The following is an 18,368-nucleotide window of genomic DNA, read 5'->3' on the forward strand; positions in this document are numbered from 1 at the left end:
TCAATTAAAAAGAGGCACATCAGAGGCATGGTGAGCTAAGTACCCAGTTCAATTATTAAGTTGTCAGGTCCTCTTAGTCTGGAGTGGAATAGGAAGCAGTTTTTTCTCTGGTGCCTTCAGGATAAATGTGAACATGAGAAAAAGAAATCTGTTTGGGTGCCTCGTGCTGCTGCTGACAATCCATGCAGGAGCCAGGGAAATTCCTCAGCTTCTGAGACCTTCAAAAATGACTGTTTGCCAAAACTGAGTCTACAAAAGGAGACAGATCTCAAAACTAAGAGTGTTGCACATACCATCAACTCTTCAACAATTTCTTGACTTTTTCTCCCCTTTCAGGACACACGTGAAAAATTTTACTGCATATACAATTCCAAGAGTCAGACTTTGATGAACCTTGTAGGTCCCTTCCAACTCGGGATTCTGGGATTCTGTGACATCTGCTGTGCTGGGAAAACAGCTGCTTGAACTAAGCAGGGGGAAGCCTTGAGGAGCCTTCTATGCCTTCATCAGCACAAGGTAGGACATGAGGACAATTCTACTGCCCCAGCTCAATGCTACACATCACTCAGTATTCTGTCTCCAGCAGTGGCAAAAACAAGTAAATGGGAGACAGCAAAACTTTTCTCTCTAATAATCTCACAGTCTTCAATCCTAATTTTTCCATTGAGGGGATTTCCAGGTGATGGTGTGGTTTGAAAACAAGTTTCAAAGGTCTACTACCAAACGGGGAAATAAAAAAAGAAATCCCTGAAATCCCAGGGTTTGTTTTTGTTGTTTATTTTTTTCTCATTTAATTTGGCTCCAACTACTATAGTTCCATATTCATTTTCTCCTTCCATTGACAAAAGATGTTGGCAGTCTGTTTCAATACACACTTTCCACCTCATCATAATTCCATAGCCTGTTAAACAATGGATATAAACCCCAAAGAGCAATGATTTAGATTAGATATTAGGAAGAAATTATTTATTATTACGTGGTGAGATCCTGGCAGAGGCTGCCCAGAGAAGCTGTGGCTGCCCCATCCCTGGAAGTGTCCAGGTTGGAGTAATGTGGTCTAGAGGAAGATGTCCCTGCCCACAGCAGGGGATTGGAACAAGATGGTCTTTAAGGTTCCTTCCAACCCAAACCACTCCCTGATTCTGTGAAATGCTGACTTTTAGAGAGCCTCATCCAGCTGAAAGGAGTTCAGCCTTTACCCTGAGCTGTTTCATGCTATCAGGGGACCCATTATCTCCTGTGCATGCTGCATTTTGATACAATGCCAACTGAACTTATTGAACATGTCAAGCATTTTGTTTTTCTCTTTCACCTATTTTGATAATTTCTTAGTCAAAAACCAGAGAGAGCCACAAAAGTGAAAATGCAGAGATTGACACATTCCTACACTTGAGCGTTTCGCGCCTCTATGAGCGGATGGAGCGAAAGCCAGGAACGATGGAGCAGGTCAGCAGATCACTCTCTAACAACTTATTAATCTGCAGTTCTGTCAGTCCAAGGGGACTTGAAACACTGAAAGTGGCTGCAATTCATCCATTTAGTTTAAGTGTGTTAACCCACATAATGAGGTGCAGTCTCTTCCAAGGCAGCAGCCCAGAGCATATTAATGATCCCTCACATGGAGTCTGGGCTGTGCTTCTCATGTGCTCACTCATTACAGCCTTCCACACCGTGGAACTGAGCTGAACCTAATTAGACCACAAAGAAATATGGTTGTAATTGGTCTGGGGCAGCTCAGTAATACGTAATAAGGAAGTTTAATTGGCTTCTTCTTTGTTTTACTGGTTCTGGAATTTATCATTTGCTTTGGACATTGGGCTAACTCCAACTCACCTTGCCATGGAAAGCAGATGAATAAAAATATGATGATGATTAGTAATTTGGTTGTCGATTATACACAGTGATGGCAGAAATTGCTGAGTTTCACAATAAAATATGGGAATTCCTGATCCTTGGATGCTGTCAGTAGCAGGAATATCAGGTTTAAGAGTATCAGGTAGCATTTAGAAAATGAAATAGGACACTGTTGCTTTGTGATTTTTGTTTCAGTGTAATGGAGTTATGACCAATGCCAAAATCTCTAACCATCATAGCTAGAAATCATATATATACATGTAAAAATTAAATTAGAACCTACTTCCAAGGTGAACATGTTTTTGGTTGATATAAACAGAGCAAGGAAGGTCATATAGGGGTTTTCTGGAAAAATGTGTAGGAAAATTAATATCTGAAAGACATATTCTATTAGAAATTCCTTCCTTCCTTCCTTCCTCCCTTCCTTCCTTCCTTCCTTCCTTCCTCCCTTCCTTCCTTCCTTCCTTCCTTCCTTCCTTCCTTCCTTCCGCCACTTCCTTCCGCCACTTCCTTCCGCCACTTCCTTCCTTCCTTCCTTAAGTCTAAAGTGACATTTTTCTGCCCCTGAAGTGGAATATTTGAAGCTTCAGAAATAAACTCCAATAAAAATGAATTCTCACCTCCATTGAGGGGGTCTTAGCAAACACCTGGGTAAATTCCTCAACATCTCATCTTGAAATCACTTTTCAAAATATTTTGCTTGAATTTTCAATCTCCTATTGCAACTTCTGCCTGGCTGCTTTGCTCCCTTTGACAGGATCTCTCTGTGCTCAAGAATCACAAGAGTACAGTAGGATATGGTGAATCAGCCCCATCCTAAGCCTCCTTTTTATTTAAAGGGGAAAAAGCCAAAAAGTTCATGACAGGTGTAGCTGGAGCATCATTTTCCATCCTTTGTTCATACAGCTTGTAGATATGAATGAAAGACTTTGTAGCAGGTATTTACTGGATGAACTTGGGCTTTACATGGGTCACTACTGGCACTGCACTGTGTGTCTCAGGGGGTGACACTGCGCAGAGACCCTGCAGGGTCTGGATGTGTTTGTGTTGCTGCAGAGGTGCTTCCATGCTGAGTGCAGTGACATCCCTGCAGGATGTGAACTCTGGAGGAGAAAAGAAGTGCCTGAGAGACAAATCAGAGAGCCCAGGGGACTCTGGCTCGTGCTGGCTGCAAAGCATGAAAGCAGCATCAAAGAATCACAGAATGGTTTGGGCTGGAAGGGATCTTAAAGGTCATTTATTTCCAACCCCTCTGCCATGCACAGGGACAGCTGCCACTATCCCAGGTTACTCAGAGTCTCATCCAGACTGGTGTTGAACACTTCCAGGGATGGGGCAGCCACAGCTTCTCTGGGCAACCTGTGCCAGTGCCATAAAGAATTTCTTCCTAATATCTAAACCCAATCTTCTTCAGCTTAAGAATATCATCCCCCATCCTAGCTATTCATGCCCTTGTGAAACGTCCCTCTCCAGATCTCTTGGATCCCTTTCAGGCACTGGAAGAGGCTTTTGGGTCTCCCCAGAGCCTTTTCTTCTCCAGTCTGGACAATCCCAGCTCTCCCAGCCTGGATCCACAGCTGAGGTGTTCCAGCCCTGGGATCAGCTTGGTGTCCTCCTCTGGACTCATTCCAGCATTTTTCTTGTATTGGGGGCTGAGGTTTGGCCACAATACTGAAGAAGAGGTCTCACAAGATCAGGGTAGATTTTGCTAAAAAGAGATCCCAGGAGTGATTAGTGCAATCCTCTAACTGTGGCACTAACTTTTTAGTACCCAGCTTGCTGTCACACAAGATAAAGAAAGGAAGCAAAGCTAAAAAAGACTTCATGGAGAATGTTGATGCACCAGATCAGCTCCTGGAATTCCTGACCATCAGGCAGTTGGCAAAAGGCAGAAGTTTGGGATGAGAGGCACTGCTGACAGCAGCAGGCAGGAAAACACCAGGCAGCTCTGCGGTGTCCTTTGCCTTTTCTTTCCTGGCTTTATGATTCCACTGGGGCATTTCTGACATGCTCAGCAGCAAGGCCAAGTGCTGAGAAGCCTCTGCCAGCATCCTCCAGCCCTGCACATTCCAAGCACAGACTCAGCAATTCTTCAATCTGCAGGATGGCTTTAGCATTCGTTTTCTTTACAGGTAAGTTGGATTCAGTGCTGAGCCCAGATTCACCTTATCTTACTTTAAGCATTTTAAAATGAGCACAGCCACTTTCAGCTCCTATTACAGTCAGTGGAAAAAGATCTTGGGATAGACTCTACTACCCTCTGGAGATTCTGATGTTTCCCAAGGGCTGATGTGTTCAAAATTTAGAGCCTCAGTTAGGTAGGGTGAGTCTAGACTGATTTTCCCTTCACAAAGATCCAAGATAAAAACACTCTCTGGTGGGCTATAAAGTTCCATCAGGGCTGCTTCTTCCCACTTTTCCAAATCCCATATTGATCTTTCCTGTGCTTTTAAGTGTTACTAACCTTCTGAGCCTGCATCTTCATTTGACATAAGACCAAATAAAATACTCCGCAGAGGTAGGCAGGCAGGCAAGAAGAAGTCAACCTTTATAAATGCCCTGAAATATTTAAGGTCCCCCAAGGAGAAAATGCAAGCACAGTGCAAAGACTGAAAAAAAGGTCACTCTTCATTCCCTAAAGTCGTTAGAGGATTCATCAATGGCTTTATATATTACTAAAATCAGAAAACTTTGTTGTGAAGAACTTCACTGTAGATGACACCTGAGAAATTATATCTGTGGGTTATGGTCACAAAACTCTGGCACTGGACAGTGTGAAGGGATTTATTGGGAAAACTCAGAGAAAGAAGATACATCCACAGGGAGGGAATTGAATGCCAGCTGAAGAGAATTCAGATGATATGGATATATAGTAAAGACAAAACAACTTTTCATGTTTGAGCCAAGATAGGCAGGAGTGGAAACTGTTGCTAATTCTTCAGTTAATGTGTTTTGTTCCTCCAAGTCAGGTGGTTTCCAGGTATGACCAATTCCATGTTGGATCTATAACAATAGAATTCAGCTTCTGATCTTTGATCCTACTGAGAAATGACATTAAATAGTCTGTGCTTTAAAACATAAACAGGATCTATTATGCTATCCTGACAGTCAGTCACCCCTTTCCATGATCAACAACTTCTATGGAGTGTCCATGGGCTAAAAATCATCAATATTTCGTGTTAGAAGCTGAAGAATAGCCAGGAAAGGAAAGATCACTTCACTTTTGTCAGCTTCTTACATGAGGTGAATATTTCTGCCTTTCTCCAGCCACTCAGTTCATCGAGGTTTGCCCTCTCCTGAAGGGCAGGGGCAGTTTCCAAAGACTAAGGGACAACAGAAAAGCACTGAGAAGACAAATTGTCATCCTAGTATGCTGTTATTCTTCACAACTAATTAATCTTTGCCTGTACATGAGCTTGATTTTCTCTGCTTTACTAATGAGAAGTGTGCATTGGGTTTTTGCTTCATTTTTCCTGGTATGGGGAAATGAAAGTTTGTAATTGAATCAGAAAGTTCATTGTTCTGTCAGCTGTGGCAAAAAAAACCCCAAAAAAACCTGTGAGATGGCCCCAAAAGGCAAAACACTTGTCTGGCACCTCTGGGATCCTCACTCTCATTTCCAGCCCTTAAGGCATCAAAAGTGTGGTAGAATTCCAATGGAAGAATGTGAAGATGATGTCAGGCCTCCAAGAAATACAGGTTAAGAATAAAAATGAGAGAGGATAAAGGGAGATGATGAGTTAGGAAGACAATCCAGTGAGGTCTGGAGTGATGAGGATGTTTGGGAAGATTCAAAAAGTCACTTTTCCCCTTCCACCTCTCTGTCCACAGCACTGAAACCTTTTTCTTCTTCACAGTCTCCCATGGATTTCTCCCAAATTCATGACAGTATAAACAGGGGTTTGATCTGTGCAAGCAAGAGCACAGATGCTCATTTTGGAGTAGAGATTTCCCCTTACCTGTGGCCAAGAGAGGCAATCCTGGCACTACCTTCTGAGCTCATCAATTCCCTGCTTGATCAGGAGTAAATGCTTGATGCTGCTGTGTGCATTGTTTGCTTTGGACTCAGACTGTGTTGACAGTAAAGGATTTAAGGATTGTATTTAATCTCCCAGTAAAACACTTTACAACTAAAGGGACAAAATATTATAGAGAAGTACTGAGAAGTACACTGCTCTCCTGCTCTCAGCAGTCCCTCCTACATATTATTAAACATAGCTTTCTGCCAAAAAATGTGATATTTTTACATTTTTGCCCCATACACAAAGATGTGGCATTATAAGATATAGATAATAGATATATAGATAGATATATAGATGATATAGATATAGATGATATAGATATAGATATAGATATAGATATAGATATAGATATAGATATGGATAGATGGATCTATATATCTATTTATATTGGACCCAAAGACCCTGCAGTTCATATTATTGATCCTCCCAGTTTCAGCAGTCTTTGATTCATATCCTGATTTGCTGCCCACTTGACCACACTCCCATTCCCTACTTTTTGCCACGTGGAAACTTCCACATTCCTCTCCAGAAAATTACTTCTGTCTCTGCAAAACCCCCTCGAGATATGGCAGGCACTAAAAGCAAAAACTGGAGCTAAGAATAGAAGAGCAAGACGGTAATCATGACAATAAAACCTCCCAGATCACCAGTCAGAGCAAACATTTCCATGCTCCTTTGGAGAGTTAATGTTCCCCAGCCACAACTCAGCGCTCAGTTCCATGGGGGCAGGAGATGGGGGTGGGAGAACGGCCCCTTGCTGGTTTCCATCACAGCCAATAAGTGTCACAAAAACAAGTATGAGCCAGGGGAAGTGGCTGGGCCATGTCAGAAGGCCTGAAGGGATGATTGCAGGTGAGGCAAAGCCCCTGGAGTGGAACAGGAGAAAGAGAGGTAATTTGGAGGGTGAGCCACAAAAGCCTCAGCAGGGTTGGTGAAAGCTTTTAGTGTTTATTCCATGATCACACAACCACTGCTCATGTGTAATGAAGACTTGCTTTGTCTTATCAATCCATTGCTGGTTTCACCTGGCTGGTTTTGCATTTTTTGTAACAAAAGCTATGCTGCCACAGTTTTATAAAATAAAGTTTTTAAAAACTACTTATTTTCCTCTTAGTCATCTTTCCCCCTTGATTTTAATGGACAGTTGTAAAATCCCTGAGATCTGTCACAATTTTTAAAGCCCCTGCTGCTAAAATCCCTTGACATCTGAGCTACAGAGAGGAAAAATCTGGAAAAATGTTGTTCAGTTCAGATGGTGGAGGCAGAGATCCACAGGATAAAATGACCCCAAGAGAGAAAGAATCAGAAGTTTGGGGAGGGAATGATGTGAGTGAGGAGGGAAATGTGATAGGAGAGCACTAAAAATACAGTTCACAAGAAAAATGTGATGTGTGCCACTGTGGAAATGTGTCTCTTCTCCTTTGCTTTCCCTTTTTAATCTGTTTTTTGGCATAGTCAATGCATTCAGTGAAAATCCAGTTGCAGGGTCCCAAAATTACACACCCCCTCCACTGTGTCAGATTTGTTGTGGCTTCCAGCTCCTGAGAATTTGGAAACTTTAAGCCAGATGCTGCTCAAATTTTTTATGCTTTTTCAGGGCCTGACAAGAAGTGTGCTGCTACTCAGGAGATTTTGTCCTCAGCAATGCTAATCTGGATTTTTTAACTCTTTGAAAGTGGCTAATCCTATATGGTGAATTGTTTCAGATGTTAAATTCCTTCTTTTAAAAGAAGAATAAAAATAAAACAACAAAAAACTCAAACCTACTGAAAGTTTCCCTGCTTCCACTTGCCAGAATTGTACCTAATCTGTTGATAATTTTCTTGTCATGCTTCTTTTCCTAAAGATGGAGCCCAGCTTTCCTGGGGGTAACTCAACACCTGCCTACCCATGGGAAGCAGGGAGTGAATTTCTTATTTTGCTTTGCTGGTGTGTGCAGTTTTACCTATTAAAATGTCTTTATCTCCAATCATGAGTTTTCTCATTTTTAGGGGAGTTGAGAGTGGTTTTGTGGGGCTGAGTTCCCAGCTGGGGTTAAGCAACAAGAGAATTGTATCAGTAAAGTCACAATGCTCTCTTCAAGATAAAAACCATCTTTTATTTTGACACCAAGAAACTTGTCATCAGACAGAAAATTACTTGTCTGGGTTAATTAAAGTAAGTGTGATATAGAGTCTTCATAAAATATAATGATATTACATCACAGACTATGACAATACAGTCTGAAAGCTAAGGGAAAAACAGCAATATTACTGAATATTACTGGAAATTCTGTGAAATATTTCTAATAATTCTGTCTCTGAGATGCATTAGAATTTTTCTCTTTACATGTGCTTTATTTTTTTTTTTCCCTTGCTAAAATATTTCATTGACACTAAAGAACATCTTTGGCCTTCAGAGCCTTTGTGTGTGGCTCTCCAAAGGACAGTTTAAGAGAGAGCTGTGAATTTTGTAATGTGACCTTCCGGGTATTTTTCCACTCATTGGGTGGTCTTTTAGTTCAAGAAATTGTAAAGAAAAAAAAGGAATGAAAGAAAAAGAGAAAGGGGAAACCTGTTCCTCTTAGAGCCTGGGAAAAGGCAGTGATTTAAAAACACATTTCTGCTTTTCTCTGTTAGTGATATCAAGTGGATTTGCCTGCAAAGAACACAGCCTATGGGTTTCAGCTCCTTTATATAAACTCTCTCTCAATGGAAACACCATATTTGTCCCATAGATCAAAATATCAACAACAGACAGTCATTTATCTTCAACCCTCCCAGGACTGGGATGGTTATTGTTTTTCTCATTAAGAAAGCTGCTGAATCCCAGGGGAGTCTGGGGTTTACAGTTTCCACTGATACTCATTTGTCATATTTCTATTGCTGGTTAGAGGCACATAAATTTAGGTAAAGAATAATAATTGCTGCCTGAGGTCGGTCTCATGCCCCCCTTAAGAAAACCAGGGGGTTATGAAGGGAAAAAAAGGCACTCTTTAGGAAGAGAAAATATGAAGACCAAGATTATTTTTAAAACCTAGGCACTACTAAGGTGTTGGATTATTGCTTGAATCAAAAAAGGTGGAGTTGTCACTCTGGACTTGGCATTTTCTACATAATTTGGGACAAGGAGAGAATAACTGAGTCTGCAGAGTCATGGAAAACTGCCATGGAAGAACAAAACCTGTCCCATTCACATCAAGGAGATGTTGAGTAACTATTGACACATCAATATTTTTGTGTAATTTTCATGTTTTGAACTATTTCGTGGCTGACGAGAGAAGAATGAAGCTGCACTTTTTATGAAGTTTGAATGGCTGTCACAGAAAAGACAGGATAAGGTCAAAATGTCACCAGGACCATTGTGACAAGAGATGCAAAAGCAGCAGAGGAAGCTCCAAAATGAGACCCCAGAATGATTCCTCTGTGCAATATTTCATGGAGCAGCCCCACGGTAACCTGGGTGGCTGTAGAGGCTCAGAGTCTGGTGGAGTTGATCTCAGCATTCTTTGCTATTTTCAAAATATGCTGTGGGGGCAAAGAGATGAACGTTGAAACATCAGATTACAACTTTATTAAACCTTCAGGCAGTGCCCAGAGAAGCTGTGGCTGCTCCATCCCTGGAGGTGTTCAAGGCAAGGCTGGATGAAACTCTGAGCAATCTAGTCCAGTGGAAGGTGTCCCTGACATGGCAAGGGCTTGGAATGGGATGATTTTAAAGGTCTTTTCCAACCCAAACCATTCTTTGATTTTATATATATTTTAATTATTTTTTAATTCTGTGTGGATTTCTTACCAGGACAACTGGAGTGACTCCCCACCAGCAGTTTATGGAACAAAGTCTGGACCAAAACATGCAGCTCCTGCTGCCAGCTCAAAGGGATTTCTGTAAATCGTTAATGCTGTACCTGTCCTGCCCCCATTCTTCAACAAACAGCAAAGTTCTTATTATTCTGGTGAAATAAATATCTGGTGAGGACCCTGCAGGGCACATCTGGAGCCCATTGGTTTTATCCAGTGCCTTGGGGATGTTTTCACAGGTGTGTAGTCAAACAGAGCCTCTGGGGTGTGCCCTCAATATATTTCATCACAGCTGCATTAGGTTGTAAGAAACAAAAAAAGAAGAGTTAATAAACCTACAAACATCGTAAGATTCTATGCAGTTTTGTGGTTTTTTTTTTTTTTTTTTTCTAAAAAAGGGAGAACAAAAAAATCTTGTTTCTTGGCAAAGGTCATTTTTTTCAAGTATCACATATGTTCACTGGTTAAGTATTTCATTACAGTGCAGATAAAAGTACAAGATGTCTCCAGTGGTTAGTGATGCCATGTTTTATTTATTACCTTTTGTAGCTTTATTCATCATAAAGGACACCTACATGTCTTTTTTTTAACCTCCAGTTGAGTTTAATTCTGAATGGCAATTCAATGCAACGAGAAAAACCCCAACTAATGAACCAAACCAAAGCAAAAAAACATGTATCCTTAAAACATATGAAAATCTACCCCTAAATGATTTATTTCATTTGATTTCTACAATGAAAATTGTAAAGATCTGGGTTTCTTATAGCAAAAGATCTGAATGGCCTGATACATATCACCAGATAAATGGTGGTGATATAGCACTGGTGTTCCTCGGTTACAACATTATCTCTAAAGAGATAAATAAAGATATGATGTTTATCTCTTGCTGCTTGGATTCCTGGCCCTCATTTATAGAAAACTAAAATAACCCAAATCTTCCTTTTCTCAGAAAAATTAGGATCAAGGTTTGGGCAGACTGAAGCTTCCAGCTATCCTAAAGACGAAAAATTCAGCTTCAAAGGTAGAAGGATACTGACAACAAAGATTTTTTTATAAATTATCAAAGAGAATTTAAAGAATGACAAAAACCCCTCAAGCCTGTGGAAAGTTTGATATTTTACTCTATTCCCAAAACTAATATCCATGTATCCATATCCTCCCATCCTCTCCACTTCCTTTGGACAAGGAGGTATTGGCTTCCACAACCCTCAGGGCAGAGGGGATGTAAAAATCTTCCTGGTGGCAAAGACTGCTCCAGGTTGGAAATGTTCTCTGTATCTTCAACATATGTGATATACCAGTGTAAAAAAGACGTTAAATCTTGACTTATTTCCACTTTTTCTTACCCAACAGACAGCTCCAGTCTCAGCTGGATGAAGCCAGGGTTCCCATCTGAGTCCAAACAAGACCCAAGAGAATCGGAGACACTGGTGGGCAGTGACTCATCTGAGTCTCAAAAAGTAAAACAAATAATAAGAGAGACAAGCCAAGCATTACCACCTAATTTGCCCCCTAAACTCTGTGTTCTGACATGGCAAATTAAGGTGTGAAAAATGGTTTTCAGACAGAAGAAGTTGTGTCAGGAAGAATGAAAAAGCCCACAAAGGGATTGCAGAGTGTCACAGATGAGCTCTGTGTGAACTTAGTAGGACAAAAATCAGAGTTCTTTTAAGATGCAAAATTCAGCAATAGTCTGGGTTATGCATTAGTCAAAGATAATAAAAAAAATCTTAAAATTTGCTGAAGATACCATGGAGTAAAAGGGAATAAACTGTTCTGTTTTCAACATAGGTAGAAAGCAACACACACACTTCCCAGGAGGGAATGTTCATCTAGTTTTACGTCAAACCTTTTGACAGAAGGGATGGTGAGGCTTTGGAAGAGATGGTCTCGCCTCAGGAGTGTAAAGGCAACCCCTATCCTTGGGTGATTTAAAGAACATTGATAAAAACCTGCCAGACATTTCAGGGACTGACCTAATGACCTTCTGGATCCTTGTAAAATTTATTTTCTTCCTTAGCAGTCCCCTGACACTTACCAAAACCAACCACCACTCCTTGGGCATCTCAGTATCCCATATAAGCGAGAAAAGGCATTTCCTTCCTCTCCCTCCAGCTTTTGCATTAAATGTGGCTCCAGGACTGATCCCCTGAGAAGACTGGGACTGACAGATTTGTCAAAAAGATTTTAACCAAGAGACAGAGAAGCAGAAAACAGAACTGCAAACTGTGTTTAACAGATACACATATTTAAAGGGGTTTCCAGGATTGCTTTCAGCAGTTTAATGTCATATGGGAGGAAATTAACGATTTAAGAGATTGTCCTGAACAAAGCTTTCTTCCTGGGAGCCTGAGGGAGGTTTCAGCAAGTCTATGGCATAGTCCAAGAAAGAATAGGTAGGAAGATTTTTTGAGTTCAACACTTTTCAAGGAGAAGCTGTGGATGCCCCATCCTTGGAAGTGTTCAAGGCTGGTTGGATGGGTCTTGGAACAACCTGGGATAGTGGAAGGTGTCCCTGCTCATAGTAGGGACCTTGAAATGTCTCTTGAGATGATCTTTAAGATCCCTTTCCACACAGGCAATTCCATGGTTTCTGTGATTCTATGATTAGAATCACAGAAATCAGTTCCCACATCTCACTATGCACCTTCAGGTTGCTGAGAGCTTTTGTGGGGTTTTTCTTTGTTTGTTTGTTTTTAATAATATCCAATCTAAACCTTCCCTGAAGGGAAAAAGCAACTACTTAATCCAGTCACTGGCTAAATAAATATGTGGTCACATCCAGTGCAGCTCAAGGAAAAAGAGGGAAAAAACCATTTCTTCACAAGTATCTCCTTTTCTTTCCTCAAACACTTCTATCATTATTAATGAAATTCAATTAACCTCCTTTGCCCTCCTCTTTTCTACAGAGATTTCTGTAGTTATCTATCTCTGTCCATCACATAGACTGGAAATTTTGATAAATTGCTCAGACTAATTTGTACATCACTTGAGGCAGATGAGATAAATCATTCAAAAAGCATCTAGGGTCTCACAATAAAAGATCACCAAACTTGTCAAGAGGGTAAATGCACTTTGACCAACCTGGTCCAGTAGGAAGTGGACTGGCCCATGGCTGTGGGGTTGAAACTGGATGAATTTTATGTCCCTTCTTACTCAAACCAGTCTATGATTCAAAGATCATCTGTCAAAATTTCCATGGCTAACTAAGTTTGATAGTAAATGGGTTTGTTTGCAGCTTGAGGCTGTTGTTCAGAGTCTTTGGCAAAGCTTGTGTGTGAGATTGGAGAATTCACTATCTGGTCACTCAGAGCACGGACTTAGATTTTTGACTTTCCTTGCTTTATCTTGTAAGTTTTCTGTGTCAATAAGCAAACACTAGGGTGGGAGATGTGGGGGTGCACAGCACTGGCGTGGGACTGAAATCAGTTCTGCTTTTACGGGAACCATTGTTTGGGTAAAAAGAGACCTAAAATATCACCCAGTTCCAACCCCTTGTCTTGGGCAGGGACACCTTTCATCAGACCAGGCTGCTCCAAGCCCCATCAACCCTGATCTTGGACATTTCCAGGGATGGAGCAGCCACAGCTTCTCTGGGCACCCTGTGCCAGGGCCTCACCATCCTCAGAGTGAATATCTAACCTTAATCAACTCTCTTTCCATTAGAACCCATTCCCCCTTGTCCTGTCACTACCTGCCCTTGTAAACAGTCTTGCCAGACTGGATTGAACTGAACTGGGTTTCCAGGTCTATTCTAAATTAATAAAATGCAAAGTCAACACTGTTTCTAGTGGGTTGTGGAACACACGCTCCAAAGAATATCTGTGACTGGAAGTACTTGTCATTTGGTTCAGTCCTCCTGTTTATCCACCAACATTGATTGTGTGCTATCAGCAATGATTGGAATAACCAGGATCTGCAGAACTCCCTCCAGGAGCAGTTCATTTGCTTTCTCATTTTTTGGTTTGACATTATGTATGAACACTAACGCATATTTAAAGGGTACAATTCCCTGAATGTACCAAACAAAGCAGCAGCCTCTAATTTTGAATTTCCCTGGAGCTGGGGAGAAAAAGGGTTTGTCAGAACTAATAACGGGTGAATCCCAAAATGGGCTGTGAAGAGAAATTGTCTAATCCTAATCATTTCCCTTGGTAGCCAGCTCCACTTTTACTGGGAGATTCTGCCTGGAAAAATTGTATTCAATAACATGTTTTGTCTATATGGACGTATTTCAGTACAGTTCCACTCTTGGAGACCCATCTGAAGAATTGCAGCCCCCACATGTCAACCATTACATAGGCAAGCAATCAAATGTTAATTTTGGCTGTGATATATTCTTTGTTTTACTTTAATTGGAGGAAATCCCCAAATCAATCAGTTAGGAAGCATTTGCTTACAGTGGAGGCTGGAGGTTTCTAGAAAGGGCTTTAGTTACAAATAATAAATTATCCCAATAATAAAGAACTGAATTACAACAGGGAACAAGGAATTATGCAGCGAGTCTTCCCAAAGCAAATCTCTTCCCACTGCTGTGCAAGATGCATTAGCATGTGTAACATAATGTTAGGAAGCAGTTTACTTCTTTTAGGGAGAAGACCTCATTCATCAGAACAAACATCTGTCTTCCCACATGATTTAGTTCTGTGGGTCACAATTTAGTTCATCTGGGTCTCCCTGGTGTAACACAACACTGAGGTAACAATTAATGGCTTAGTTCCACCCTGCTAAGAGCTATTACTGCCTGCTCTGTATTCCCAGAGTGCCTTCCCTTTCCTGGAAGGCACACACAGCCACTGCTGTTCAAGAAGTGCCTGTGCAGAACCCTTAGGGTTCAGACAGAAACTCTCTCTGGGACAGAGAAAATATCTCCTTAACTGAGTAGCTGGGACTGCCTGGATGCTGCAGTAAAGTCTCAGACCACAAGGCTGGTTGGACCTTTCAAAATATGTGTTTAAAGCCTCGTTAAGTCATAGAATTTTTTTGGTTGGAAAAGACTTTTAGGATCACGTATGCAACCGATCCCAATAAAATATGTCCCAAAGTCACACATTTTTAATTTTTTTTTTTTTAAATCCATCTAAACATGGTGACTCCACCACTGCCTGATTCCTTCATCCATGTCATTTGCAAAGATATTAAACAGGGCTGACCCCAATTCCCAATGCTGGGGGACACCACTGGTGCCTGGCCCCAGCTGGATTTAACTCCATTCCCCACCTGGACACTCAGCCTGGTTTTTACCCAATTAACAGAGCACCCACCCAAGCTCTGAGCAAAGAGTTTATCCATGACAATGTTGGGAAAATAGTGACAAAAGCTTGGCTAAAATCCACAGAGGCATCTCCAGCCTTTCCATCATCCCTGAAGTCACCTTGCCACATAAAATGGGATCACGTTGGCCAAGGAGGACCTGCCTTTCACAGCCCCTGGTGTCCCCTGGTCCCCTGGGGGCTCTGCACAAGCCATGGGATGCTGCTCCAGGTGATTTACTCCAAAACATGCTCCAACGCTGAGGCCAGGCTGACAGGCTGTAAAACAACTCCTGTCAGGCAAAATCTTCCACATTCCAGCATTTTGCCTTCAGGCTCACACCATAATTATGTGAAAACCACACTGTATACCAAAGGATAACTTTTTATATACAGAGCAAACAATTTAATTTCATGTATTTATTTCACTAAAAAAAAAAAAAAAAACAACCAAAAAACCCCAAAAAACTGCAAAAACCACTGATTTTTATCTATTGTATATTCAGCAATGTGGTTAAGGCACATGGCTTGCATGAAGTCTGGGTAAGGATCGTTCCTCATGAAATGTAAAGTAATGCAGTATAAAAACGGAAACAGTCAGCTTTCTTGTGATATTAAATGAATTTTACATGCCCAGAATGCGTTATCTGTGCTCTAGTTTCTGCATTCTACTCTGTAGTTTCTAAAATATATACACTAGATTTGTGCCCATTAAAATAACATAATATAAAGATAAGGTGGTTCCACTAGACAGTTAAATCCAGTTCCAACCTGAAGGTTGGATTTGCAATTTAAACAGAAGGTGAGAATTACAGAGAGTTAAAAAATTCCTTCATGTCATGAAATGCTCTTGTATTTGCTTTGCCTTAATTCCCCTTTCTTTAAGAGGAAGACCATTCTTTTACCTCACTGCAGACTGTAGAGGATGAATAGATGAAGGTCATTAAATAGTCAAATAATGGGCAACAAAAAATTGTTCTGAAGTGACAAACAGACAAAGCTAGCACTAGTAAATAACTGCTTCTGAAGTAATTTAATATTTTTAAACAGTCACATGAATTATTGAAAACTGTTTTCAAAGAGAATGTATTTTCATAGACTAAAATATGGTAGGTTATGAAATTATTAATCACTATATAAGTTCCTTGAGAAAACAAGACTTTAGCTGTTCTTATCTCAGCCTCTTTCAAGCATAGTAGAAACAAGACTAAGGGCAGATGTCAGAATGTTTTCCACATAAACCACTTATTTTCTTTATCTATGACACTAATTTTGTTAATGCATAGTTTTATTTATAAGAGTTTTAACTGAATATTCAATTTTTATTAGTCATGCTTGTTTGTCAGATGTTTTATTTAACATTAAAAGGTAACATTTTGTATTCATGAACATTGTACTGTGAAATATTGGTTTAAAATACCTGAAAGCATACCTTGACTTCTCTTGATTTTTCTTCATTTGGGGCTTTTTTCCCCCTTTTGATCTGTGCTGTTTCATCTGTAATGGCTTTAACACATACAACAACAAGCAGTCCTGTTGTTTCTCTCCTACTGAAAACCACTCTGGATTATCCTCTTTCACTGAGATTTCCTTTTTGAACTCGTTTTGATCTCTTTGTCAAACACAGGCACTTCAAACGATGGTGTGAGAGATATTTTATGTTCTTTAAGAGCCTGATCAGATCCATAAACATATTTCCCTGCCAAGCATGCTGGCTTTGTTACTCACCAAACACTGGGATGCTGAACATTTAACTTCTTTATGTGCTGGTAACTGTTTCTCCCTTTTTGTGCCAAGGCTCGATGCCTAAAAATAATAACTGGAAATATGGAGTAGTTGTGAATATTCTCCTTTCCCAACTTTTGCTCCATTTCTGCTGCTGAGTCTGCAAAATCAAAGTATTTCAGGTCACTCTGCTGAAGGCAGTTGGAATATTTCTGGAGATATCAGCAGAAAAAAAACCTGAACAATTCAATTTTCTGATTTGGATTATCTGCAAAATATGGGACAAACCAAACTCCTTTGCTTACACATCTTGTCTCTTCTGCACTCCCCACCTGCCACTCTCCCAGAGAAAGTTAAAGGGCATAAATCTGTCAGCTACCAAGTGATCTGAGAACCTGACGTGTTAAGGAAATTTCTAAAAGAAGCAGCTGAAATCCCTGAGTTTCTCCAGAAGATCAGAAACCAGCTGAACTCGTACAATTAATCTCATATAGATGGAAATACCAAGGTCTTCTGTAGAGTACAGTTTGGTCCCTGATAAAAGAACTAAAATGTGCTTTTTTACTCTTTTTTGGAAGTGCACAATCCAGCCATCTCCACATGAACTGAGGGTTTAGGCTCTCACATTTAACAGCAGCAGGCTCTGTACCAGCAGAGTCAATGGGAGCAAGGATGTGACTCATCCCAATAAAGATGAACATCTTGTTTTAAGCTGAGCTTCACCCACTGCTGTATGGACTCTGTGTGTGTCAGGAGTCCAGACTGCCTCACACCCTTAGGCTGGGACAAACCCACACTGCAGCCACCCACCTTAAAACAACTCTGAGGATTTGCCTGCTTTGAGCGGGTGCAGATTTTGCCTGCCTGGGATTCAATGAATTGCCTCTTGTCTCTTGCTATGGCATTCATCTGCATCTCTACTGACACTCTCAAAATGATGCTAAAACCAGAAAATGCACAGAGATGTGAAGATTTATTTGTTTGCATGCAGAGTTTGACAGCAACAAACTCGGGTTTGGTTCTCAATGAAGAGAAGCTGAGGATTATGTCAAAGTCACTTGTCCTCCCATAGTCACTTTTTCATCCATCCTTCCTTGCTGTATTTGGGCAGGACAGCCTTGAAGAGCTGAAGTTGCCTTTTGGGAAATGCATCTGCAACCTGTAGCTCAACAGGGCTCTGCTGTCAGGGGATAGTGCCAGCTGCTGCCATCAGAACAGCAAAAAGCTGTGGAGGCAGCTTTTTCTTCTGTGTTTTCTACCAGGAATGGAAAAACAGAGTGAAACAAGCAGAGACAGATGGTGGGAACAACAGACAGCATAAGTAGCATTAATCTAATTCACTCCAACAGCATAAAAATTGGGTTTCTATCTTAAACAAGTTCTTCAATGCACAATTGAAACACAGTGGAGCCTCAAGAAAGTAAATATTTTCACTTAGTTACAGATATTAGAATTGTATGGATTACACATACTGCAGTAAGAACTTATCTAAAATGCAGCCTCCAATCTGAGCTGCCTTTAGTGAATCTTGGTGCCTTTTGAATATGGAATGTTTAAAAGCTGTGTGGATTTGGATCATTCTACAGGACAGCTGGAACCTCAAATCTCTGAGATGAAAAAAAAACGAAAGCTTTTAAATGCAGGAGGTTTCTAATATGATACGCTGGCATGTTAGCCAACATGATTATTTCATTAGATACAAACTAGTTAATAATCCATGGGGGATTTTTTTTCTT

Source organism: Melozone crissalis, unplaced genomic scaffold, assembly GCF_028551555.1.
Source record: "Melozone crissalis strain CALT ecotype California unplaced genomic scaffold, PUWL_Pcris_2 ptg000002l_1, whole genome shotgun sequence".
Taxonomy (NCBI): Eukaryota; Metazoa; Chordata; class Aves; order Passeriformes; family Passerellidae; genus Melozone; species Melozone crissalis.